Source organism: Puma concolor, chromosome E2 (genome assembly GCF_028749965.1).
Source record: "Puma concolor isolate L17-30 chromosome E2, mPumCon1.1.hap2, whole genome shotgun sequence".
Classification (NCBI taxonomy): Eukaryota; Metazoa; Chordata; class Mammalia; order Carnivora; family Felidae; genus Puma; species Puma concolor.
The window spans coordinates 42,927,543-42,954,619 of NC_141681.1; the positions used below are offsets into that span (position 1 = coordinate 42,927,543).

Genomic DNA, 27,077 nt, shown 5'->3' on the forward strand with positions numbered 1-27,077 from the left:
AGCAGCGCCTGGCCTGGGAAGGGAACAGGGGGAGACTGGCTCCCCTCCAGGCCCAGCAGGGAGGGCTGCCGGCTCCCTGCTCACTGGTCCCTGACACCTTCCTCTGGCTTGAGTCCCACCCCGCCCCACCTTGGCTTTCCAGCCTCACTCTGGCCCCACCAGACCCCATCAGGATATAGATAAACCCAGGGGGTGGGAGCTACCCGGCCCCTTTGGCCCTGACTGAGCCCTGTGGGCAGGGAGCATGGCTCCCTCAGCCCCCCTGACCGTGCAGCCCACAGACCCAGCTGCCCCTCCTCTCCTCCTGAGGGTCTGAGAGCCAGCCGGGGCTCCCTGGGAGGTGAGAGTGGGGGTGTGGTGGGGTGTAGGGGATGGAGCTGCCACTCCTGCCTCCCAGGTCCTGGCCGGGTTGAGTCCACAAGACCAGCACCCTGTCCCACCCTGCTGTGCTCCGCCTCAGTCTCCCTCATGTGCTGTGCTCTGGGAGGACCAGGTCAGCCCTGCCCCCACGCCCTTGCTCTACTTTTGCCCCCCCTTTTCACCCTCCCCATCTCTCTTGACCTCAGGTCACCTCTTCTCCCTTTCTCTGTCTCTCACACTGTCTCTTCTGTTTTCTCTTTAGTAAGTTCCTCCTGCCCCCGGGACCCCCAGCCCCACTCTGTATATATTTATACATCCGTCAGTCTGTCTGCCTGTTGCTTTCTGTGTTTCTCTCCCTCCTTATCTCTCTTTCCCATCACCCCATCCTGACCCTAGCTCTTCTGTGTCTGTCTCTATCTCCCTGTCTCCCTGTCTCTCCTCTCCCCCTGCCCTCTCTCCCTCCACACTCACCCTGTCCCTGATCTTCCTCAGTCTCTATTGTCCAGGGCTCCCCACCCCCGATGCCCGCCCCCTCCCCCCCCCACCCCTGCGGGCAGCTCGGCTCCAGGCTTGGCAAGACCTGCCAGGGCATTTCTTAGCTGCCCATGGGCCCTTATCCTGTTATCAGTTGGAAATGAATCAGAGATTAGGAAACGGGGGAGTGGGGGTGTTATCGCCCGGTACACACGGGGTTCTCAGCTAATCTCTGGCGGCCCCGGGTTCGAGAGGAAATGCAGTTGCAACACCGAGCCCTTCTTACCGTCACTGTCATGTCCGCTGCAAGGCTGTGGGGACATGAGGTTGGAGAGGGGAGAGGGAAAGGGCTGGGGCTCTAGCCCGCTGCAGGAGTGTGCACACTCACACCTGTGCACGTGTGCACACACACTCACAGGCAGGCACGCACAGGGGAGCCTCTTGGACCTTCGCACGCCTCACCCGTCACCAAGCCTTACACCTCACCCTCCCGTCGCCTCTGCAAGCCCATCCCGGGGCCCCGGCCGCTGTCACTGTTCACTGGGTGGCTGCTCAGGCCTTGTCCCTTGCGCCCCTGCCCGCTTTCCTCCTAGCAGGTGGAATGGCCCTATTATTAAACAGCCACGGGACCGGCCAGTTTCCTAAGCCAGCCCTCTGGTGGTTCTCAGGATCAGTCGGCCGTTGTCACTGTGGCCTCCAGACGTGTGTGTCTAGCTCTTGCCCCCACTCTGTCCTCCCCCTGCCCCCACCCCTCCGCGCTTCAGCTGCCATTGTGCTGTCACCGCAGTCCCCTTACCACTCCTCAGCGCCCTGGCTTTTGTGCATGCTGTTCCCTCTGCCTGGAAAACTTTCTGCCACCTTCCACCAGCTGACACGCCCACAGCCGAGCCCACTCAGCTTTCGTGTGGCTTCCTTAGAGCATCGCAGGTCCCCATCAGGTCCCTTATCTCCGGGGCTCTGGCCCCTCACTCTCTGCCCTCATGGCATGGGTCTCCCTGTCCTCACTGAGACCAGCTCCTCCAGCTGGGATTCCTTGTTTCCTGTCCCCCTCCCTCCTGACTGTGGACAACGAGGCAGAGACCAAGTCCTCTGTCACCTGTCCAGTATCTGGCTTGGACCTGGCCCCACTAGGCGGTAGTGTGGACGGATGTGTAAACACACCCACCCAGAGACACGGACGCTCAGGCCTACACACAGAAACACACAAGCCCGTCCACACACGATGCACAGAGACTCCCACACAGACAGACACTCAGGCAGACTCACAGACGGAAAGACGCACACACACACGCCTGCTCTCCTCCAGGGGCTCAGCACATCTCACCAGCTGGTGGGCATCCCTGTGACACGGCTCCTGTGCGCCCCTGCCCCTGCCCCTCGGGTAGGACCCCCTGTCAGTGCAGACCTCCTGGACTCTGTTGCCCCTGGCCTTGGCTTCAGGGAACTCTTCCCGGGGTCCCAGGCTCCCTGGGGGCAGGATTCTCTGGGCCTTGGCAGAAGTCTAGCAGTGTAACTACTCATGACAAGTGGCTTTCAGGCCCAGTGCATGGTGTCCCGGCCAGCATTAGCTAGCACTGTGGTTAATACAGCGGCACAGCATTAAGCACCTCTTGGATGGCATTTTAATTTTTTTTTTTCAACGTTTATTTATTTTTGGGACAGAGAGAGACAGAGCATGAACGGGGGAGGGGCAGAGAGAGAGGGAGACACAGAATCGGAAACAGGCTCCAGGCTCTGAGCCATCAGCCCAGAGCCCGACGTGGGGCTCGAACTCACGGACCGCGAGATCGTGACCTGGCTGAAGTCGGACGCTTAACCGACTGCGCCACCCAGGCGCCCCTTGGATGGCATTTTAAAGAATAGTTATAGCGCAGGGAAAGGATTGGATGAGCGCACACGAAGTTGAAGCTCGGTGTTCTTCCCACAACGTTTTGCTTTCGGATTCAGTGCTGAAGTTAGTGTGAGTCAGGGTGTCTCTCCCAGCCTCAGGGAGGTTCCAGCTGGAAACAGGCTGCTACGGTGGCAGGTGAGGGTGAGGAACCGGGCCTGGGAGAGGGACAGCGGGCTATGGAGGGGGCAGGCCCGCAGACAGAGTGGCTGGTGAGGACAGAAGGCAGCCCAGCCCAGAGGTGGCGCACCCAGGGACCTCACCTTGTCTCCAGCTGGGGGCGGAGGTGGATGGGCTTCTGGCCGGGAGAAGCCAGACCAAGGGGTCTGCATTTCCTACAGCAGGAACGGGGCTTTGAAGCTTCGAGGCAGCTTGTCATCCAAAGCACCTACGAGCAGCTTCTCTTGTTCAAAGATGGCTTTGGCCATCATCACCACCCAGCTGAGAAAAGTGGTGAGTCCCTCCTCCGGGTTCTGCTCATCTCTGAGGGTCCCCTTATCAGTCCTCGCTTGACGAGAGCTTGCATTTCTGTTGTCACCAGGCCCTGAAAGAGGCGAACCAGAGACAGGTGCTCTGTCCACTGAGTCAGGGAGGCACGAGGGGACCCCTCTTTGACCTTTTTTAAAACTGAAAGGCATTTCCCCAGTTACTGACTCTCACCCCCTGCCAGCCACATACCGTCTTCCCCTGCAAAGGGTGCTCTCAAATGTTCCTTCCAAGGCAACCCTAGCAGCTTCTGGGTCCCTCTATCCTGATTTCCAGTTTTCTTTATCAGGCCCACGCCTTGCCCTTCTCCCAGACCCCACATTTACAGACGCATTGGTGAGCACGGCGTGTTTTGGGTGAACGCGGGAGGGGTTTCCACGGCACCCAAGTCTCCTTGCACCATTTTCGTGTCCCCCTCGGGGGGCTGGTGGCTGGCCTGGCGTCTCTTGGATGGAAATACTGAAGAGTCCTCGGCTGATCTGAGAAACGTGAGAACAGGGCTGGGAAAATCGGCCGTTTTTGTGGTTTGGGGGTTTGAAGCAAGTTTCACAACTGATCTCCCAAGAACATGGTCCAGTCAGATGCTCTCCCCGCCCGGGGGCCCATTTCCCCGCTGGCTCCGGTGCTGACCGCCCGCCTGGCTGGGTCCAGAGGGGAGGGCCGGGGCAGAGGCAAGGGGCTTTGCCCGCCTGCCGACCCACTCCCCGCTTTCCTTCTTTGGAGGTTGAGCTCAAGGAGCTAGAAGATGGAGCCATTTTGGGGGGTTCTTGTGGTTTCTGCCTCGTGCTTTGGCATCGGATGAGGTATCCACTCGGCACCCCCCACTTTCATCCTGGAAATATTTCTCAGGTGCCCCGGGGGCAGCTGTACCCTTAAAGCCTTCATTTGCGGGGACAAAAAGGCCAAGAAATTCTTCTGTTGCCATGCTCTTGGGCTGGAGCTGACGAGCGGTGGTACTGGGGGGACCTACCACGGGGGTGCAGGGAGAGAGGCCCACCCGCCACGGGTTCCGATGCCTCCCCTGCAGAGCACCCAGCTGGGCCAGGGAAGGGGTCCTCAAGGCCCGGCCCTGCCTCCAAGCGGCCTGGCCCCCGGATTGTCCTTCCCCACTCTGGGAAGTCCCCAGCTCCCTCAGGCCAGCTGGGGCAGAACTGAAATTGGTGACATCTGCCGCTCTGGCCCCTTGGCTCCAGCCCCCACCCACTCACCCCAGAGTCTCCCTGCAGGAGCCTCTGGACCCGGGAGGAACAACATGCCGGGCCCTCCCTGAGTGAGCACGGCTTTCTTGCCTTCCACACCCCCCGTCCCAGCCTGGGCCCTGCGTGGGCAGGACGCTCCCCACTGCTGGTGGTTGGGGTGAGATTCTGTACTCACCATCCCCCTGTTCAGGGGCACAGTGGCCGGGGCCCCTGCATGTTTCTCAGACACCCCATTTCCCATGCCACATAGCAGAAGGGGAGACTAAGGCACCAGGTGGGGACATTTCTGTTCCAGGACACAGTGGGAGGCAGTGGTGTGTAGGCGACAGAGCCCCGACATCCTGGCTCTGTCGAGGGGGCTGGGACCGTCCTGTGTGTAGTGACCAAGTCAGGGTGGGGCTGGCGATAGGGAAGCTGGGAAAACAGAGCCGGGGCTAGGAGTCACCAGACTTGCGGCCAGGGAGACAGGCCGTCGCGTGCTCCATCAGGGGAGTGGTCGGGTGGTCACGCGGACATGGTGGGTGGAGAAGAGTCAGGCCAGCCCCGTAGGGAGTCCTTCCTATATGACAACCCTCAGGGGCCAGGGAGAGGTGCATGGGCAGACACAAATGCCTGGGTGAATGGGAAGTCTCCAGCGGACGCATGGAGCCCTCTCAACAGAACCAGATAAGCTGGGACAATTGAACACACCCAGGAGGACAATTAGCCAGCATCTGAGAAACCCTCAGCGAGTCTGTCCTTCAGGGGGGTGTGGCTATGCACAGACAAGGACCGCAGTGCCGGGGTCAGGCAGAGATACGTAGCCACGGCTGCGCGTGTCGGGCCCAGGAAGGCTGGGGTGTTCTGGGTACATCTGCTGGGTGCCTGTGTCCCCTTCCCGTTCCCTATCCATATAGCCCCTCCCAGCTTCCTGTTTCTGTTTTGGGGCCACAGGAACTTCCTCTTCTCATCATGGTTCAAAATGGCTTGCTGGTCTCAGTTGGAGGCCCAGTAGGGGGGCTGGTCACCCCAGCCCGAGACAGCTGCAGAGGGAGGGAGAGAGGGGCTCTGCACCCCTGTATGAGGCAGGGCCGTGGAGGTGTGAACTGGGTCTCTGACCAAGCCTCTTCAGCTCCTTGGATGGATGGAGCCTCTGGTGTGAGTGCTGCTCAAGGCCAAGGTGGGCTGGATCCCACTGGAGTGACCTTGAACAGTTGCTGTATCCCCTTCTTGCCTCAGACAGAGGACCCAGAGGATCTCATGCCCTTCCCTTCTCCTTGCTTCCTCCCGGGCGTACCAGAACTTGACCTGGGCACTCACGGGCAGCACCACACTGGTCCACAGTGCACCTGCACACCCACGTGCACGTGTGGCCCCACCAGGAGCCGAGCTGCGGTGGGAGCGTGGCCTGAGAGTGCCCCTGTGTGTGACTACCTTGGTGAGTGTGTGGGGGGTCCTGTGGAATACGCACGTGTGTGTGAGTGTGCAAGTCTCCCTGGGTGAGTTCGCCTTTGTGCACGTCTAGAGGGCACCGTCTCCTTCCTCCCAACCGGTGCCCTGAGCAGAGCTTGTCCCCTAAATGAAGCTGAGCTTTGTCCTGCCAAGTCACTGAGCCCACCCTGGGGGGGGGGGGGGGACAGGATGAGGGAGTGAGCTTTCCTGATCCTGGGGACTCCTTAGTCTGAGTCTAAGGTGGGTGTGGGGCCCAGTTCTGCACAGGGCCCAGGGCTTGGGAGGCAGCCACGAGGTGAGCCATGGGAGGGATGTGCTAGGGATGTGCCAGGGAAGGGCCACAGGGCAGTCCTCAAGCGGCTATTTTGATCCCCCGGGGACAGAGGAGCAGCCCCAGGCAGGCCTGGGTACTTGTGAACACCCAGGGTCTGCGGATGGGGGCAAATGTGAACAAGGCTGCTGAGAACCTACACTCACACCAACCTCCTTGCTCATCTAGCTGGTCCGGGATGAACCTGAGGATCCGTATGCTTCCTCCCAGAGGCGGGGGCCAGGGTCAAGGTCAGGACAGTGCTGCCTCCCCAGCACTGCTGTCCAGCATTTCCCGAGCATTCTCTAAGTGCCAGACACCTCCTTTAATGCCGGATGGCCATCATCGTCCCTCACAGGCGAGCAGCATGTTGCCAGGAGTCTGCGGTGTGGGGACCCAGAGCTGGGCAGCCACACACCAAACTCTGGGCCTGGCTGCCTTCCTCCCACAGGGAGGGGAACCCAAGAATCCGGGGTCACCGAGTCCCACTACTCAGCACCTGGTTTGCGCTCCCCATTAGCACTGAGGGGCAGCAGTAGAACAAACACTCACCGATTGTTTACACGGAGGGCTTGGGGCCATAATTAAGTCTCCACGAATCTGCCCTTTATCAGCCAGGTATCTCGAGCGCCTCCAAAGGGGAAACATCCCGGAGCATCTAACAAAAGAAAGTTGGATGGGTTTTCAAACTTTTTTAAACCCTGAAGAATAGGCCTTTGTTGCCAACTCCCCTCCTGTGGCAGCCTGCCTGGTCCCTGGAATCCCCTGGGCTGGGGGCAGGACCAGGTGGCCCCAGCCTCAGCAGCCCCCACCCTGCTGAGCTGAGCCCCCAGACCTCACCCACCGGCGGTCTCCTCCAATTGCAGTGGTCCCCACGCTGGCTGTGGGCAGGGCGCCAGGAGTGGGATCCTGGGTTTGTCCCATCCTCTGCCCTCAGTGCCCCACCTCACCCTGCCAGATCCTGACATCCTTCCCTCGGCAGGCACCCTTGCCAGCCTGGAGCCACAGCCAGGCTGGTGATGAGGGGTGACCTCTGATTGCCCAAAGCCCCTGAGTTCCTGGCTCCCCACTACCCCCACTGGGTCTAGGCCTGTCATTCTCACCTTTGTTAAAGCTGTTTCCTCTACCTATAATCCTTTTTCCTGCTCCTGGCTTCCTAGCAAATTTCTATGGAAATTTTAAGACTTCGCTGGGGGTGGGGGTTGGGGCGTGCCTGGGTGTCTCAGCCGGTTAAACATCTGACTTCAGCTCAGGTCATGATCTCACGGTTCGTGGGTTCGAGTCCCGCATCGGGCTCTGTGCTGACAGCTCAGAGCCTGGAACCTGCCTCGGATTCTGTGTCTCCCTCCTTCTCTGCCCCTCCCCCACTCACACTCTGTCTCTCTCTCCTTCAAAAATAAATACACATTAAAAAAATTAAAAAAAAAAAAACTTAGCTGGGGCTTCATTCCTCCCAGGGAAGCTTCCATGCACTCCAGGCCAAGTTTCCTGTCCCTCCTCTGGGCTCCCTGTACTCTGCCCTTCACCCCCAAACAGTCTCATGCCCCTGGGTTTGTGTCCTTTGAGGGCAGATCCTGGGGCAGCCCCACGCCTGGCACAGAATAAGTGCTCAGTTCCTACTTACTGGAGCAAAGGAAGGAGGGGTGAGAAGGCACAGCCACCTCACCCAGTGATGGACTGTCACCCTTGGAATCCTCTGAGGGCAGCGCTGTTCACCCCACTTCACAAAGTGGGAAACAGAGCGCTGGGAGCAGAGACGACTTTGCCCTCAGCCAGTTGGATGGTGGGTGAGAGTTCAGGCAGTGAGCAGGGAGCCTTTTCCGTAAAGGTCACATGGTAAATACTTCAGGCCTTTCAGTCACTGCTGTGGCTGTTCACCTGCCACTGCAGGGCGGGTCCAGCGAGACAGTACCTAAGTGGCCAGGTGTGGCTGTGTTCCAATAAAACTTTATTTATGAATTTCATATCATTTTTACGTGTCATGAGATACGATTCTTCTTTTGACTTTTTCTAACCATTAAAAAATGTCAAAGTCAACCTTATCTCAGGCTGTGCAAAACCCGGTGGCAAGCCTGATTTGGTCTGGGACCCATGGTCGGCTAATAATCCACGTTTCCTGGGTGAGGACCAAGGGTGCTTTTCCCAGCCCGTCTGTGACGGTCCTGGTCAGTCCTACTTGGGGCCCCCAGCTCAAACATGGTGTGTGCACAACAAATGGAGTGAGCAAACAAATGAGTGAGCTAACTAACCTGCTATCTAACCAACTAACCAGTTAACTAAGGCTTTATCTCTTGGGCTCAGAGTTACTCCTTCCCATCTCTGGGCTTCCGTAGACCTGACTGACCCCTGTCCTCTGACCTATCTCATTGACCTCTTGCCCAACCCACCTTTCCGACCTCTGGTCAGGCCCTCGTCAACCCTCAAGTAGTCCAAGGTGGTGAGAACCTCAAGAGAAGCCCAGGGAGCGCCTAGAAGCTGGGAATGGGCACTCATTACTGCTGGGCTAAGGGTGTGGTCTCGGGGTCGTGTGTGCTGTGGGGGCTTTGAGGCTGGGAGGGTGGGCCTTGTACCTTAGGGGAGTGGAAACATTGTCAGGGCAGACAGGACACATTCCAGGCATCAGAATGTTCTGGACAACGGTGAAGACATAGGAGCTGCCAGAGCATGGGACCACAGTAAATCCAGGAGACTAGATACAAGGGGTCCTCTCTGCACAGGCTGACGACAGTCGGTGCCAAGCCTAATCCCACCAGGAGCAAAGAGTGTGGGTCCAAATTCTAACTTTAGCCCTAGCCCACTCAGCTGAGCCTGCCTGTCTGGTGTGAGTGAACCAGGAGGCTCCAGGAGGCCCCAGCACGCCTGGAACAGGCCTGCCCCCACATCTGACAGGTGGCCATTCCTATCTCAGATTCAGGCATTTGAGTTCAGGATGGCCCTCCATTCACTCACGCAACAAACACTGGTCAAAACCACCACCAACCTGTCAGTCAGGCCCCTTCAGGTTGTGGATGATACAGGCAAGGTTCTCACCTCGTGGAACTAACAGGGAAGATGCGTGATGAACAAGCAAGCAAGGCCAAGAGCAGGGCCATTTTGAAGAGCGTAATGTAGCACAGGGCAGTGTACCTGGGCAGTGACAGGGGATGCTTCAGGAGAGCCTCCCTGGGGAGGTAGCCGTAGGGCCTGGACCCAAAAGAGGCAAAGGGCCAGCCCAACAAAGATCCAGAGGGAACCACAGTGCAAAGTTCTGGAACAGGAGCAAGCTGCTTGAGCCACAGCCCCCAAGAAAGGGGCAGAGGAATGAGCATGGTGGCGGGGGTGTGGGTGGGGGTGGGGGGGTAGTCAGGCCACATAGGACCTTCCGGGTTGCTGCGGGAAGGGCAGCAGATCTAAAAGCCTGGAGAGCCTTTGAAGGGCTGGGCCAGCCTGGGAATGTGATCAGATTGATGTTTGCAACGATTCCTGGATGTTGCCACTGTTGTATGAGGAGCTGAGGATGGGGACGCCAGGGCAAGACTCCTGTCCCCAAACGCAGCAGGAGGCTGGTGTGTGGACAGGAGTCTGGGTCCCTGAAGGGGAGTCAAGGGCCAGGTCTCCTGCTGGAGCAGGCGCAGAAGGCTGGGCAGGCCGTGGGCGGTGGGCAGGCCCCGAGACTGCTGCTCTTGGCCTGACTCTGGCGTTGGCTTGGCGTGCAGCCGCGGGGGAGCCATGTGTGGGCACGTCCCGGGGCTGCCTGCCTGCCGCTGAGAGATAGGAGCCACAGGCAGACTGGCTCACCTGGGCCCGGCTCTCAGCACGGAGGAGGTGAGGTGGGTGCGGGGTGGAGGGGGCCTCCCTGGGCCCAGAAGCCAGTCCAGAGGACGGAGAGCCCCTCCACCCTCACCAGGCCTTTGCTCTCCCATCCAACCACTCCGTATTGAGGGCCCACCATGCACCAGCCCCCGCCCCCGTCACAGGGCCCATCTAGCCTCACAGACCTACAGGAAGTGGGTATCCGCATCTGGTCCAGGGCCAGTCTGAGATGGGCACCCCTCACCCCCACAGCAGGGCCACAGGGACCTCCAACCCCGGCCCAGTCCTGGCCAGGCTGAGGGATGTCAGCGACTGCCTCTCCTCTTCCCAGTCCCTATCTTCCAGGGGCACCAGGACAACCTGGGCAGCATCTGGCCCCAAAGACAGAACCGGGTTTGAGGTTTGAGGACCCAGTCTTGGTCTCAGACTTCTGGGGGTGCCAGGAGTAGGCTCCGGGGTGCTGTGTGGATGGTGTCTACAACAGAGGGCACCAAGCAACGTGAAGGCCACAGCCTGGCAGAGCAAAGTATGCGCGTAGGTGGGTCCGTGTCTGCGTGCATGCGTGAGGGCACGGCTCAGGCAGTTCTGGGCCTCCCAGTGGTTCCTGGGAGCAGGAAGGCCTGTGTGTGCATGTGTCTGTGTGCATACGTGTGACTGTGAATGTGTACATGTGGGTACATGTGACGATGTGGGCGCTTGTGTGTGCGTGCACCTCTGTGCCTGCGTGCGTGTGGGGGGCCAATGAGTACGCGTGCGTGCATACGTCCGTGTGTGCGCGTGTGACAACGGGTGTGCGATGAGTGTGCACACCTGTGTGCACATCTGTGCTTGTGAGCGTGTGTGCGTGTGGCCTGCACTCCTGGGGCTGGGGTGGCCCTTCCGCTCCAAGAGCTCCGAGAGTTCCGGGGCCTGTTTTCCAGCTCCCTCACCCTCCTTCTCTGTGAGTGTTGACTCAGGGAGGGACAGGCAGCCTTCTTTCAGGATTTCCTGGTTGGGTAGAAGTGGTGCCTTGAAAAGGGAACAATTGTGTCCTGAGTGGACGTTGAAGGGTCTGGGTCGTGCAGTGCTCTGCGGTGCCCAAGGCCACCGGGCCGTGTGCCCACCTGGGCCGGGTTTCCAGAGGCGGCTACAGAAAGGCTTTCCCATGAGCAAGCCCACGGGACACGCTTCAAGCCTTTCGCTAATGCTCCCCGACCTGGGCCTCGTAGCTTGAGGGGGTCTGGGTCCGGAGGCCCCCGTTACAGCTGTGAAGGGGAGGCCAGCGCTCCCTGCGGACAGAAAGGTGTAAGCAAAGGAGGACCCTCCTACCTCCCCAGGCACTGGCTGCCCTGGTTCCCCCACCAGCCTCGGCCAGGTTATTCGGATCCTCTTGCCCTGCACGGGCCCCATCCCCCAAAGCCTCGGCAGATAACATGAAAATCTTTCCAGGCTGCTGGTGTCACTCTAAGAGTGAGTGAAAAGTCCAAGGAAGGCTCCGTCATGCGGAGGCCGTCTGAAACACTGGCTCTTCCAGAAGGACCTGGAGCCTTGGCTCAACCGGGCGCTTGTGAGAAATGCAGAGTCCTGGGCTCTGTGGACCTGCTGAGCCAACACCTGGGCTTCAACACGGTCCCCTGAGGAGCTGTGGAGCCCAACACTCCTAGTGTCCCCCCCCCAACCTCCTTCCCCCCCCATCTTGGGTCAGGCTGAGGGCAAGGCTGCCCTGGGGCCGGGAAGCATTAGGGGTGGGGCTCCAGACCCGGAAGGGAACTGGAGAAGGTGGGCAGCCAGCCTGCCAGTGAGCCAGCCCTGGGAGAAGGCCTAATCTTCAGGACAAAGTGGGGATTTGCAGCCCAAAGGCTGCTAATAAGCTACAGCTCTTCTGTCAGCACCTGCTCTCTGGAGAGGGAAGAAACTGTCCCCAGGGCACAGGGAGCCGCCTGCCCTGCTCCTCTGGGAGGTGGTGGGAACCGGCCAATGGCTTGGAGTTCAGCTGTCCCTGAGCAGGGTCAGCACAAGCAATGGTCCCCATGGGGGGTCCCCAGAGAACTCGCAGTCCGGGCCCCCATGAGCTCAGGCCTGCGGTGCCCGTCCCCAACAGCACTGCCACCAAATCTCTCCCCTGCCAGCAAAACAGGCTTCCCCCTGACCCCTCGCACTCTCCTTCTGAAAGAGGTTTCCTCTGCCCTCTCCCACCGCAGCTGTGTGTGATAACCCAGACGCCGGGCTGTGGGAGGTGAACAGGAACCTGCCCCCCCGCCACCTTTGCCCGCCTTGGTGCCCCCAGGATCCGGGCACAGGCCTGCCCTGAGCTGGGAAGGAGGGCACAAGAGTCCCTGGGGGCTGCAGAGACTCAGTGCCTTGTGAGGCTGAGGCCAGGGGAGGGTTCCAGGGCTCTCCCTGCGCTGGGCAGCAGCGGGGATGGGGGTGGGGGTGGTGCCGGTCTCTGGCCCACACCACACTGAGCAGCCACGAGTTGGGAGGCCGTTAATAATTAACCCTGGGCCTGGGCCTTGACCTCGTGGGCCTCTGAGTAAACAGGACTTTCTGGCCAAGCGTCCGCAGCCTGCTGGAGCCTGCTGGGCCCCTCATGGCCTCTCTGCCCCTTGACCTTTTCGGGCCTTGTGGTCTAGGCCTCCTTCCCCCTCCTCAGTTGCCGAACTGGAGCAGTCTGCACGCGTGGGCCTCTCTGACCTTGCCCCAGGTCAACCTCCCACCTGTGCCCACCCCAGCACCTTTTCTGTCTGTACCCACCTCCCACCCCCAGCCTTGAAGGCCAGCATCTCTTCTTGGATGGAAATTTGCCAACAGAGTGTCTCAGCCAAGGTCTCGGCACAGCCCATCAATGCCGAACCTCTGTGGCCGGAGCGGGACTTGACGTCACTCTTATGGACTCTGATGTCTGGGCTATGTGTGATGTGTCAGACTCTGGGGCGGGGGGGGGGGGGGGGGGGGCGGTGCAGGCCAGGTAAGTGGTTCCAGTTGCATGGAGCAGCCCTGGTGACAGTCAGGATCATCTGTCAAAGGCTCACATTCTAGCTCCAGTTTTGCCCGAACTGGCTGTGTGACCCTTGGCCAGTGCCCTGACTCTCTCGGCCTCGGTTTCTCCATCTGTATAAGAAAAAACTGGACAGGTATCCCAGGGCTTGCCAGCTCCAGGATTCTGGACCCCATTTGGGCTTGGAGTGACTGAGGACAGGAACGGTGCATGTCCCATCCCACCCCAGGGACTCATGGACAGTCATCTGGTGGGCTCCTGCATTCCTGGCTGGCCAGCATCCACTTCCTGCCTCTAGGGAAGCCCCGGTGTTCTTTGGGGGAACCAGCCCTTGCCCTTTGTCAGGTCACATGGTTTGTTTAGGCAGGGCCGCTATAGCCCGGGGCTCCAGAAGTAGGTCATGTGCCCTGCCCATGGCCAATGGGTGTCAGCCCTGAGACTTTTGCTGGAAATACTGGGAAAAATTGTTTCCTTTGTCCAAAGTGGCAAAACGGGGGAATGCGAGCCAGTGGCTATGTCACTGGGAGCCTGCCGGAAGACAAAGGGACAGAAAGGGGGGCAGAGCTGACGCACGAGCACGTATTTCCACAGATGGACTCTTGCTGTGCGTGAAGCTGGTACCGCCCTGGGCTTTGCCTTTACGAGACCTGTTAAGTCCTTTTCTGCTCAAACCAGCACTATATGGGTTTTCTTCTTCATTCACATATTCTCACACCCTGCTCAGACCACGCAGGGAAGATGCCACAAACACACAATAGCCACAGGTACACACACCGCTCAGTCTGCACAGAAAGTGTGAGTGAAGAACAGGGCCGGTGGGGAAGACAGCCTGGCTGCTGTGAGGGGCTTGAGGGGAGAATGAGTGAGCACGGAGAAGGGCTGGGCCAGGCCAGGCAGTGACCGGCAGAGGACTTGGGCCCCGGGGAGCCATTGAGAATTTTGGATGAGGGGATGGTGGGTAAATGGTTGTGGCTCACCGACAAGGGAACGGATGTGTTTGTGCTTATGTGCACACACACACACATGCACGCACACACACACACTGACTTTTACAGGCAAGAAACATTCTGTGGTCCACCGTGGGAGCCCTTTGAGGGTCTGCTACTGCAGGGGCCTGGATCTGGTTCTGCACATGTGTGGGTCAGGGGCCTCTGGTCAGTCGGGCTCTCCATCTACCTGGGACGATGTGGTTTCCAGGAAGCCAAGGAGAAGGGGTGCCTCCTCTGCTCCACCATAGGGTAGGGGGCCATTGGGCCTCTGGAGGAGCAGAGGCTCAGCCCCACTGAAGCTCCTCAGGGCCCTCAAGGAGAGCTGGCTTCCTGGGCCTCCTGGGCCTCCTGGGCCTGGGCTCAGGGAGAGACCTTATCCTGGTGACCAGCCTGTCTCTACAACTGGCCAGTCGTGAGTCCCAGAGGCAGAGGGCTTCAGACGCATGTGCACACCATGCTTACCCGAGGACACACACACACACGAACACATAGGGCATAAAGATGATGCACTCTCGGATCACTACGGCTGTGAGCCCTGGGGTGGAGAGGTAGGGACCCTCTGGGTGGATGGGGAGTAGGGACAATAAGCAGGGAACCCCCACCTGCAAGGCCTTGCCTGGCACCTGGAGCTCCGGCCTGGGGAAAGCCTTCTTCACCAGCGGTGGGACCAGCTGGATCGGGGCTCTCGCCAAGCTGCTCTTCTGGCGCTTTCTCTGTTCCTCTTCTTTTCCCTGCCTTGGCCGTGGACTGTTTCAGCCCCTTCCCCATTTCTGCCTCCCGGCCCCTCCTCTCTCCAGTGCTTTCATTTTGTCTCCTGGAAGGGGCCCCCAAGAGAGAGCAGCCAGGCTCAGAGCTCGAGCCCCGCGGTCATCTGCCCAGCCCTCCTCTTCAGCTGCTCCCTGCCCTGCTTCCCCACTCTGGCCACAGCCCTCTCGTCCTTTGCCCTAGAACTGCCAGCACTCTGATGGGGGGGCAGTGGCTGCAGGCCTGGCTCCTCCCCCAGCTGCTGCAGCCCCCCTGCCCCCCTGGAGGCTGGCCATGGGGGTTGGGCCGTGGGGAGGCTGCGGAGCCAGGACACGTGTCCTGGCCCCACGCGGAACCCTTGCCCTGGCCACAGAGTCACACTGGTCAGGCCCAGCTCTGTCCCCTGAAATCCCTGGAGACGCAGGCAGCCATGGGCTCCCCCCTACCTCCAGGTTAGGAAACTGAGCCTGGCTCGGGGCAGGAGGCGGGAGGAAGCAGGATGTGGAGGAACCCCCAGGAGGAGCAAGGTCCAGCCAGCCGTGAAGTGGGAAGATGTGCCCCACACCCTGTCATCCCTTCAGTGAGGCCTCAAGGAAAAGCTGGCCCTGTAAGGGGGAGCAAGGGACCGTTTCATGGCTGTGGGCCTTGCCAGAGTGAAAGCAGGCACAGGGGCCTCCGTCAGGTGCAGTGGGAAAAGCACCTTCCGCCCTGGGAGTCACTGTGCTCATTGCTGCCGTCCTGGCCAGAGCTTGCTGGGGCCTGCCTCCAGGAAGCTCTCCCGGTCTGGACTGGAAGTGAGAAGAGCCCAACGCAGCCGGTCTTCATCCTCCTTAGGTTGAAAGTTGCAGGGACAGGACTGGGCCATCCATTCTGTCACCCAGCCTACCTGGGTCCCCGGGCTGGGCTGCCCAGTGGGGGCCGGGGCTGCGGTGGAGATGCCCTGACCGCACATCTCAAAACCTGGGGCAAGGCCCCAGCTTGTGATCACTGATGGGCTGGCGTTTGAGCCAGTCCCCTAGAAAGAAGTCCTTGGGTCTAGGGCTGCCAGTGGCTATAGCAGACGACCCTGGGCAGTGTCAGGAGATGCCAGGAGCTGGAGAAAGGGTGGGTGGGGGCAGCGATCACTCTAACGTGGTGTCAGGCTGCCTGGGTTCACATCTGGCTGGGTGTCTGATGGGTATTTTTCCCTCTTGAGTCTCAGCGGAAAGTCTGGAGTGGGACTCTCCTCCCCAGATTGTGGGGTATGATAATGTGGATAATACCCAGCGTGGCACACGCTTAGCCCTCGATCAACGTAGCCCATAGGCGGTTCAGGCCGACAGCCCTGGAGGACGGCGGAATCCAGGTCATTTTGGACAAGGCCTGTCAACAGGCAAAGGGAAACACTCCTGACTAAATCTGCCTTCCTGGGCCCCAGCATCCTCAAGGCACAAATATGCATACACACATGCATACACACACACATGTGCACACACACACACACACACAACTGGCTTCCCTCCCCAGGACCCAACCACCTGCTGGAAAACCAAGAACTGCCTTTTCAAAATAATGATTAAGAATCAGCATTGACTATTCAAACTGAAACTCCCCAAACCCTTCTCTGGGGTACCCAGCTCCTCTGGAGCCTGTGGGTAAAAAGCTCTTACCATAGTGGAAAAAGTAGTCTGCCGAAACGGAAATCTTCCTCAATTTAGCTGAGTCATTTTCTCGTGGTTAAGGAAGTCCAGATCACCTCTGGCCCTTCCCCTGATGCCCCTGGCCCAACCAGCCTAAAGGACCCCAATCCACACCCCCACCACGTCTGTGCCTAGCTAACCCCAGGGCCCTCCCAGCAGAGCCCCTGGCAGGAAGATACCCCAGCCCTCCTGCTGCTTCCTGCAGCTACTTCCTGCTTCTGGGTGGGCGTCCGGAGCCCTGGAGAACCAGGAACCAGGGGGGCACCCCAGAGAGGACTGTGGGCCACAGTGGGGGAGAAGGGGGCAGACCCATGGCCTGGGCGGCTCCCAGGGGGCCGCGCTCTGGGTGCCCCCGGACCCACTGTCTTGGGCTTCAGTGGGGCTCCCTACAGCCAGGGATGGGGTCTCATCCCGGATCTGAGGAGCCTGAGTCCAGGGGCTGACAGGTACCCAGTCAGGGTTTCCAGTTCAATGGAAGCTGGTGTTGGTTGGTGCCCCTGCCTGGCTGCAGGCTGTTGCCCCTCCCTTGGAGACTCCTAGGAAGCTTCCAGAGGCTGTTCTCTGGGAAGATGGAGGGTTGACGTGGTGGTGGGGGGGGGGCACCCTGGCGCAGCGGGGAAGGCCTTGAATGCACCAAACTGCGGTAGTTGTGCAGCAGGGAGGGGAGGCCGGCTCTGCGGATGATGTGTCCTCCTCGTGCCAGAAACCAGGGACCTCCTGGGATGGCCCTCTAGCTGAGCCCTGGGCTTCCCATCTGGGTGCTCTTCCTGGACCGACAGGGAGTCAGCAGGAACCTTGAGGCTGCCCACTTGTCTGCACTCAGCCTTCCCTCAGCTGACATGTGTCATGTGCCGTCTGGTGGCCGTCTGGTGCTCTGTGTCCTGCCTGAGAAGCGGGGACAGATATCCCTGGCCCAGGATTTCTGGGAAATTAAAGGAATGGTAGTAGGCAGTAGCCAGGAGGCCAAGCCCCGGTGTAGATGGCAGGCAGTTGACAATCCTGATGTATTTGGGGGATCAGAGGGTCCCAGGCGTAGTGAGACTAGGTGCCACTTCTTACCAACCTGGGGAGGAGCAGTGTAGCAGCAAGGACTGGGGGTACATCCCAGCTGGGTGTCCGAAGTCACCCGGTGGAGGTCCCCTTAGGCTCGAGTGTCAGGGTGGATGGAGGGCAACCAGCTGACGTTACCTGCATTCTGGAAGCTGTGGGAAGGGACCCAGGCCTGGAAAGACTAGAAGGCCTAGAGTGGATGGTGGTGCTATTGGGGTCCACGTGGGACCCCAAAACTGAAGGACCAGGAGCACTGCAGCAGATACCAGGGAGGCCCCCCTCCCCAGAGGGCCCCTCGGTCCATCTCAGTGCCCAGCAGGCATCTGCTGGCCCGGCCCTGGGGGCTGTGTTGCCCAAAGTCACCTCACACCCACTTGGACCGGGTCCTCCCCCAGGGCTCTGGGAGCCAGTGTTTGGGAAATTAGGTGAGGGGGGCCTGGGACTAGGGTGAGGAAGGGAACTATTTATGGCTAAAAGTCATCTTGAAATTTTCAACATATTTTTTATTTTTCAAAACAAAAGCTGTACACGTGGGGTGGGAGGGGGGTGAACCTAGCTTTGTGGGAAATGAGTCAGACAGCCATAAAATTGTGTTTTTCTGAGCTGAGGGGATTATTTTACATCTTGTGGCATGAACACACTGAAAGGAAGCCCTCGTCCTGGTCCCTGGCAGGCTTCCCTGCTTGCCAGCCTGGGCCTCCGCAGCTCCCTCCTCTCGTGAGCTGGGGGCTGTCACCCTCCCAGAAGAGGTGAATGCTGTAGCTGCTTCCGAAGGCCTCGCTTCTCACCTCCTAAGCCTCTCCCTTCTCCCTCCCTAACCTACCCCCCATTCTTTTAGGCAGGAACAAGGCCGTGAAGGGTGGTGGCCTCACAGTGGGTCCTGTCTTCACCATTTACAGTCTGAGAATCTGGCTAAGTCCAAAGGTCCTCAGAGAGCCTCCCACCCCTCATCTGGTGGCTGGCTGGTGTGGGACCACCCTCGGAGCAGCTGACAGGATACAAAGAGAGACTTAAGAGAGCACCTGCATACCATAGGTGCTCAGTAAAAGGCTTTCCTTCCCCACCGTCAAGCAGCATCCTTGAGCACAGGTGATGAGGGGCACCAGAGACAACCTGTTCCTTTGGGGGACTCTCCCAAGGCCAGAAGGACAGGAGCCCTTCCCTGTCACCAGCGTGCCCCACCCCCCACCCAGAGTCACTCCCCCCACCCCAGCTCTGGTCCCAGGCAGGGATCAGGAGGCAGAATCTCCATCCCGGGGGCTGGAGGATTCAGAAAGGTTAGGACCATAGAATTCTGGGGACCCACTGGGGACAGGACCCTGGCTTCAGGTTATAGCTTTCAACCCCTTATCTCCTCCCAGGCAGGTGATGGTTGGGACTAGTCAGGAGAGGCTCTCCCTGGAGCCCCTCTGAAGTCTCTCACCTGTCCCTCGCAGCCCTGCCTCCCCCGGCTGGAGCCACAGATCCCATGGACAGCCTGGGGCCCAGGAGACAGATGTCCTCCATGGGGAGAGACTGCTGGCAGCCTGGAGCAGGGCCAAAGTCAGGGAAAACGATGTGGGATCTGAATCACATTGACTGATTCCAGAAACCTACCACCTTCCTCCACCAGGATGGTGTGAGCCTGCTTTTTCTCCAGAAGCAATGGGAAAGAAGGTTCACTCTGTATAGATTCCATTTCTTCCCAGGCCAATGGCCAGTACATCAGACACCACTTGTTTTGCCTGTCTCGTTTTCCCCAATTCCAGCCACGACACCCAGATTTTCCTTGGAGAACCTCCCCTCCACTCTCATTCCATGTGGTGTGCATATAGCTGACCCTCTTCTAAATTGCCTGCTGGGGAAGGAGGGCGGTGAGAACGGGACTCAGGATCGGCCTGTTGGCATCTTCCACCCTCCCAGGCACACTGGCTGGTTCAGTGATGAGCCTATCGTCCAACAGAATCCAATTCCAGGACTTTAGACGGAACCGTTCAGAAACAGAAGCTCCGTTCTGGGTTGCTGGGTGTCAGTTTGGAGGCCTTGAGTTACTGGGAACCTCCAGGCACTGGAGACTCAGAGACCGAGCCGGCACAAAGGATGGCTAAACAAGGAGTTGGAGTGACAGAGAATTCTCCATGACGGTGTCTGGCGGATGGATCCAGCCATGCCTGAAGCCACATCCCCTCGTGGTTTGTTTTGCTGATGGCACTCGGATCTATGCCTGAGTCCCGGGCACAGAGGCGGGAGCTTTGGTGAGATGTGCCAATATCATTTGCTTCTTTCTACTTAGGCCACTCAGGCTGGGATTCTGCAAGTGTGGGTAAGCCAGTTACCTAGGGCTGAGGCCTAACACACAGCTGGGCTCACTGACCACGGAAGCCTGGATATGTGGGTGAGAAGGGAGTCTGGGGGTGACCCACACTGACTGCAACCCCCTGAGGAGACCACCCTCAAGGGTGAATTTGGGAGCAGACTTCACGGGAAGGAGCTGATGATTTTCCAGTGACTAAATTAAGAGAAAGAACCAGCAGCACATTCTTTTGCCTTCATCTTTCCATCTGTATGATGGGCACCCTGAGCCATAGAGAATCGATTGGTTAATTTTGTGAGATGTTTGTCAGCATTTCTAATGCTGGAATGGAAACTCCAGGCGGGCAGAAGTTTTGCCGAGTGTGGCTCAGCACTGTGCCCTAGAGCTGAGGAGACCCCTGCTCCGGAAATATTTGGTGAACGAAGGAAAAGTCTGGTATTCTCACACTCCCCTGCTTGAAATCCTCCAATGCCTTCCCACTGTAGTTAGAGTGTATGAAATCTAGATTTCTTCCTGTGTCCTATGAGTAGGGTAACTGTGTCATTTATTAAGCCATCAGGGATGCATTTTGTGAGTCAAAGGAATGCTATAAATGATTATTCTGGAACAGTGGGAGTAAACGGAGCTTCTCGAGCAAATGGAGAAGCAAAGCTACCCCACTCCGAGGCCCCCAGGAGCTGGTCTCTGCCCCTCCCCCTCATCCAGCCACTCTGACCTTCCCCTGGGACTTTGCTCTGTTTCTCTGCCTGGAGAAGCCATTCGAGTGCCTGGATCTTTCTCGTCACCTTGGTCTCCACCGGACACTGTCTCCTTAGGGGCCTTGCCTGACCACCCACCCACCCAGGCAACCTCGCCAGGGGATCTCGGTTCATTTTTCTCCCTCGCAGCTCCCGTCTCCAAAGCGAAAGTGAAGGGAAGCAAACTTCCTCTCAAGAGGTGGGGAAGCGAAAGGCAGAAGAGAGGGAGGGAATGGAGCTTGGCAGACCAGCCGGGCCGGGGTCCTTCCCAGAACCACCCACAGCACGGGGCATCCCAGAAATCAGATGCTCTCTGACCTTAGTCACTCAGACACTTCTTTTAAGATGTGTTTGGAACCGGAGTTTGAATGCGGATGCTGGGGCAGGACCCCAGCAGACACACACCCGGATTGCGTGGCCAGACAGAAGACACCAGCTCTGTTTATAATGTTCCTAATTACCTCTGTCCTCCCTGATACTGGGGTTCTATAAAATTGTCACAGCCGTGTTTGTCATTTGGCTCTGGCTCGCTGCGCACACACGCGGGTGTTTGTTTACGGAACACAGACGGCAGCCGGGCCTTCATGTGGGCTCTGACACCACCCCTTTGGCTGCCACGAGGGACTGGCCCCCCTCCAGAGTTCCCAGACAGATTTGCTTCTCCGGATTCTTTAAAGCCAAAAAAAAAAAAAAAAAAAAAAAAGCCCTGAGTTTGATGATCAGGGTCCTGGCAGAAAACCAAACTTACCCCTGATGGCTCCAGTGAAGGGATGTTAACAAAGGAACTGTTTGTGGGGGTATGAGCAGGGTTGAGGGAATCAAGAAGAGATGCTGGGGTCCCTAGAGACTAGCCACAGCAGCAGCTGTCACCACTGAGGGGCCCAAGGGCAAAGTGAGAGCTAGTGCCACCAGAACCCCGTGAGAACTGGGCCCATGGAGGGCAGAGGGTAGGCTACCCAGCAGAGCCCGGAGCCCTGGGGGCATGTAGATGGGGCGCTGAAGCAAGCAGAGAGCAGGGAAGAAACGCCCAACCTCTCTCTTCTCCTCCCTCTGATCTGCTGGTGTCTACCATTGGCCAAAACCAACAGGGAGCCAGAGGCCTGGGAGGCCCTCGGTGTGGCCCACACGAGCCAGACTCCCAGGGCAGAGAAGAGGTATGGTGTGGATCCAGGGGCAAACAAAAAATAATCAGTATGGTTGGGTAACGCATTCTGGAACGCTTCTATGGTGCAAAATCTTATCCTGTAAACATCTCTTGAGTCCATCCACCTCTGTGCCACTAAGCCCCCTCACTGGCCTGACAAGTGCCCCACTGCCCACTGTAACCCACCTGCCACACTTCAGCATAGTGATCCTAATGAGCAAACCCAACCGCAATGCTCTCTGTGACTACTGTTGCCCTTGGGATGTTGACCAAAGTCTGAAACCCTGCTCGTGAGAGCCTGACAGTCTGGCCCAGCTGACCTCCAGCATCACCTCTTGTCCTCCATCCCCGACCTTGCTTCATGCACTGTGGCCACACTGGACACTTAGCAACACCTAGAATGTCATGATCCTTCCCACTTCTGAGGTCTGTGTATGCTGCTCCCTCTGCCTGGCTTCCCTACTTACAAATCCCTTCAGGTCCTTCAGAGCTCAGCTTAGAAGTCATATTCCTAAGGACAACTTCCGTGAGTCCACAAAGTGGGCGAAGGCTCTTTCTCATCACCCCTGAACATCCTTGCTTCACAATATGCGTCCCAGCTGTAATTAACTAATCAATTGAGTAATTGTCTGTTTGTTGTCTGTCTCCTCAGAGAGCCCGAGAGTGCCCCAAGAGTCCACTTTGTCTGTCTGGTTTCCTTGTCTGCTTCAGCACCGTGCCTGGCACATAGTAGGTGCTCCACAAATACTCGCTGAGTGACTGAAGGGAGAACTTCCAGCTCCCAGTGATGGCAGGCTAGATTACTTGCACCTATCTTGCGCTGAAATCAACTAAAAATGCTGCATAAATTTTTTAAAAATACGGTCAAAGCACAAAAGTGTTGCAGTATAAAAGGAATTTCCAGGCCAAAACCGAAGGGAAAAGGAATCCAGACAGGTAAGCAAGAGGAAAAGCCACTTTTTTTCTTGAGGTATTTTCTGATCCCAGTGAAACTGAGTTCTATTTTGACAGCCTCATGGAACGAGAGAGATAGAAATCAAACCCCAGGGCACATATAGGTGGGGCATATAATAAGATACCATCCCACATTGATGTGGGACTCTAAAGGGTTACACCCTCGGGGTAAGGGTGAACCAGAAGTAGACCAGCTCTCACAGGATCTTGCAATCTAAATTCTCATCTGGATGGGTTAGGGAAACTCAAGCCGTAAGGTTGATTGAGGTGGTCCTCAATCAAAAAACCAGTATTCTTTAACATTTGGCAGGAGCAAGTAAAAATGCTCTCCACGTAGGTGCTTTTGTCCTAAATTTCAAATTTTTCTTTCAGATAATTTTTTTTCTAAAACAATGACCAGCACACAGTCAAACATGATCAGACACACAAGAAATATAAGACACTAAGAGTAAACACTAGAAGAATCAACAGAACACCGAAATAGACCCTTATGACTTCAAATTATTGACTATAAAAGAACTGTGCATCTAATGTTTAAAGAAATAAGACATGCTTAAAAATAACTGCTGGGGGTCCACCTGGGTGGCTCAGTCAGTTAAACATCTGACTCTTGATTTCAGCTCAGGTCATGATCTTGCAGTTTGTGGGTTCGAGCCCTGCACTGGGGGCTCTCTGCTGGTGGTGCAGAGCTTGCTTCAGATCCTGTCTCCTTCTCTCTGCCCCTTCCCTGTTCATGCTCACCCTCTCCCTCTCAAAAATAAAATAAACATTACAAAAATAACTGCAGAGAATGGGAATTTATAAAAAGTGACATTGCAGGTCTGAAAAAAGAACCAAGATGAATCTCTAGAAATGAGAACTACAATAACCACCATCAAAAACCCAATGAATGGATGTAACAGCAGAGTAAACACAGCTAAGAAGGGAATTGGGGAATGAGAAATGTCAGAAGAAATGATCACAAATACAGTGCATAGAGACAAAAAGAGAATATGGAAGAGACAGCATGAGATAAAGAGGAAGAGAAGGTCTAACATACGTTTAATGTTATCCCCAAGAGAGTAGAGAAAAGAATTGGAACGGAGGCAGTGGTTTAAGTGTTAACAGGTAAGAATGTTTTGGAACCGATGAATGGGATGCATTGAACCACTTAACGATCAGCTATGGTTTGGTGATAGAACTCCATGTTTCAGACAACCCAGAGCTCAAAAGATACTGATAGGAGATTCTAGACCCAGTCTGTTCTTGGCCAAGGGCCATGATGTCATACAATACCAAGATCAATGTAGCAAAGGACACAAGAATAGGGTGAAAACTCAACCCTTGCCTGTCTCTGCCTCTGCAGCTCACCCCCAGCGGCATCCTCCTGTTCTTTCTTCCTCCTGCGGGCCTTACTGCCCAGTTACTGGGAGAGAGCAGAATGCCATTCCCTAGGGTCCCTTCACAGTCAATTGGGGGTGCAGTGGCATGGCTAGGTGGGGTGATGGAGGCCTCTGTCCCACGCTGATTCAGTACTGATGGTGCCATCCTCCTCCCAGATACTGTGATTCTTCTCTCCTCTGTCCCTAGTCTCCTTGTTCTGTGGATGGGCTCCAGTCTGAGGTCTCCGGGAGACTTGGGAGAGACTTATTGACCAGCTGGCTGATATAGTCTGGCCCTGGCTGGGGTGCCAGGATCTGAAAGAGGAGGGGATGCTAGAATGTCCCTTTGCAGCAGCTGAAGAAGGTTCAATGATGCCAGCACCACCTTAGTCCTCCAACATGGGCCAAGGAACACTAATGTTCCTGATTATCCAGCCCACCAGCACCACCTATGACCTGGATGGCAAGCTTCTAGAAGCTGGGCTCCAAGAGACAGGAAAGGAATCACCCGCGCCTGGGTCCTACAGCCCTCTGGCTTCTACCCCTGAGCTTTCTTGGGCAGGAGAGTGACCTGGCTGGCAGGCGGGTAGTTTGTTTCTGACTCACACTCCCCTCTTGGCTTCCAGGAGGCCTGGTCCAGGTCCTCCTCAGTGTGACTCGTCCTGGGATCAGGTTCTTGTGGTTGCTCTGTTCTGGAGGGACAGCCATTCATCATCTTGCCTCTGGGAATCCCGGCACACCTCTCAGACATGCTCAAACAGAGAGGCTGCCAAACCTGCGCCGGGTCACACAGCAGGTGTGTGGCGAGGCTGGGACACACACGGTCTCACGCCCCCGGTGGGTGGGAATGCAGGCCAAGCCCTTGTGTAACTAGCATCGGGACCTGAGTTCTGTGAGCAGCTCCACAGTGAAGGCTCACTGAGGCCCTGGTCCCGCCCTCGTCCCGCCCTCGTCCCGCCCTGGCCCTCCGGCATGTGCCAGACTCCCCCACCCCCAGCAGCAGGTGCCTCCAAACCTCTGTGCTGGGCCGGGAGGGGGAAGGGGGGTACCGGCCGCAAAGCCTTGTCTCACGGGGAAAGTAGAAAGAGACCATCAACTGCATCTCTCAGCCCATGACGAGTGAAGATGAGGGGAGTCATGTGGGCCCCCAAACCCGGCTCTGCGACGTCTCTGACACGCCAATCCAATTTCTGGAAATCTCCAAAATGTTCCAAACAATATGCAGCTGATTTAATTTTAAAAATTAAAAAACTAAAGGAAACTAAGTTGAGGAATGTTGGGTGGAGGCGGGGGAGGGGGGAGGGTGTCGTGGAATAAAGCCAAAGATGAGAGTCTTAGGAAAACACGAGGCTTTCACTCCCCTGGGTGGATTTGTGGGTGGAGAGGGTCAAACTATGCCACGGGTCGGGATGTGTAGGAGCCCAGGTGCTGATGTCGGCCCTGCCCTGGTCTTGTCGCTGGTCCTGAGAGTCAGGGCTCCTCGGCAAGCCCGGGGTGCAGCCGGTGAGGTAGGAGACCCGAGCTAGAAAGTTTGGCTCACACCCCCCAGGCAGCACTGCCCCACATAATTACATAAACTGCGCATCACTCAAGATGCTCATCGCGCCTCTGACACATTTCGGGCTGGGAGCCATCATCCCCACCTCCCCTCGACTCAGGGGCCTGGCCCATGACTCACATGCCTCCACCCCTCCCAGGTGAGACCGCTCCTCAAATAGAGGTCCAGCTTTGGTGAACTTGGGAATTGCTCTTGGAAGGACCCTACTGGGCACAACGAACGCTCCTCCAGCCCAAGGCTCAGAATCAGCCCCAAGTTCAGACGCACACAGCACACCCCTGCAGCCATGCCCGCGCCCACACGGCACCACTCTCCCCGGGGGACGCCCGCGGCCCGTGACTGCCCTCTCTCCTTTCTGCTGCGCCGCACCAAGCCCAGCGGACTGACGACTTACGGCCTCCTGGCCTCCCTCAATACCCACTGCCCTCCCTTGGTTCTGCAAGTGGCATCCAACTGTTTCCTGTGCTTGAGCACGGAGGTGGGGTGCCCGAGAGCTGCCTGTCTTCCTTGCCTGAGGAGTTTGCTCATTAACTTGAGTTACTCTCATGTTGGCGTTCCTGGCAGCGAAGGGAAACACAAGGCCGGTTTCCAGAGAGCTTTCCCGGTGGTGGCCCCAGCTCTGAGGAAGCTTGGTCAAGGCCGCCTCCCACCTGCCTCTGTGGCCCCTCCTCACCCCTCCAGGATCCCAGTCAGGTCTCCCCACAGGGCTGAGGGCAGCCCCTCTCCTCACTTCCTGGGCTCAAGCTAGTCAGGGCAAATGGGAGCTATTTGGCCCAAGTGCTGAGATGACCGAGTGGGGAAGGGAGGGCGGAAGAGGGGCGGGAGGTGTCTCCCCAACTCACACCACACATCCTCCTGCTCTCCTGCCACCAGCAAGGGGGAGGCAGGGCCACCTTACTCGCCGAGGTCCCAGATTTACAAATATGAGGGAGTTAATGCGGGGGGGGGGGGGGCGCCTGGGTGGCTCAGTTGGTTGAGTGTCGACTCTTGATTTTGGCTCAGGTCATGATCTCATGGTTTGTGAGTTCGAGGTCGGAGCCTGCTAGGGATTCTCTCTCTCCTTCCCTCTGCCCCTCCCTGCTCATGCTCTCTCTCTCTCTCTCTCTCAAAATAAACAAATAAACATTAAAAAAAAAAAAAGAAGGGAGTTAATGGGAGGCCTGTGAGGTTGCGGGGAGGGTTCTCTCAGGATTTGGGGGAGGCTGATGCCCCAGTGAGAATGTTTTCACTGACCAGAAGTCCTCACTGAGGATTCTGCACTTGTATCAAGAAGCTTTTCCTAGGACAAGCACACGGGCACCTTTGTTGGCTCCAGAGCTCTCAGTGAAGGCGAATTTGACCACTGGACTCAGCCTTCAAGGTCACTGGCAGGAGGGCTGTGCGCAGTGGAGAAGTTCATTAAGCGTTTTCTAAGCAGAGAAAAGGCATGGGGGGAAGGGGGTGGGGGAGGGGAACCGAAGCAACATTAAAATGGTTTCAATAATTTGGTTACTCTGGGTGCAAGGCTTCTGGCCTCATTATTCTGACGACTATCTCCTTCCGCGGGACTTTTCAGGGACCGGGGTGTGCCTTCCCCCACCCCCTCTGCCTCCTGCCCTAACACACAGTAATCTCGTTACCTTGAGCCAAATGTCTCACAAGCTTTGCCTGT

General features: G+C 57.5%; 1 long non-coding RNA gene across 1 annotated transcript; it reads right to left on the reverse strand.

The window, feature by feature from the left end:
- Positions 1-2,670: 2,670 nt before the first annotated feature.
- LOC147573514 (uncharacterized) lies at positions 2,671-7,999 on the reverse strand. Its single transcript, XR_015244838.1, has 3 exons — positions 7,773-7,999; positions 6,701-6,806; positions 2,671-3,266 (listed from the first exon to the last, which is right to left on the reverse strand). It is a non-coding gene; the product is annotated as an uncharacterized LOC147573514 (long non-coding RNA).
- Between the last annotated feature and the right edge of the window lie 19,078 nt (positions 8,000-27,077).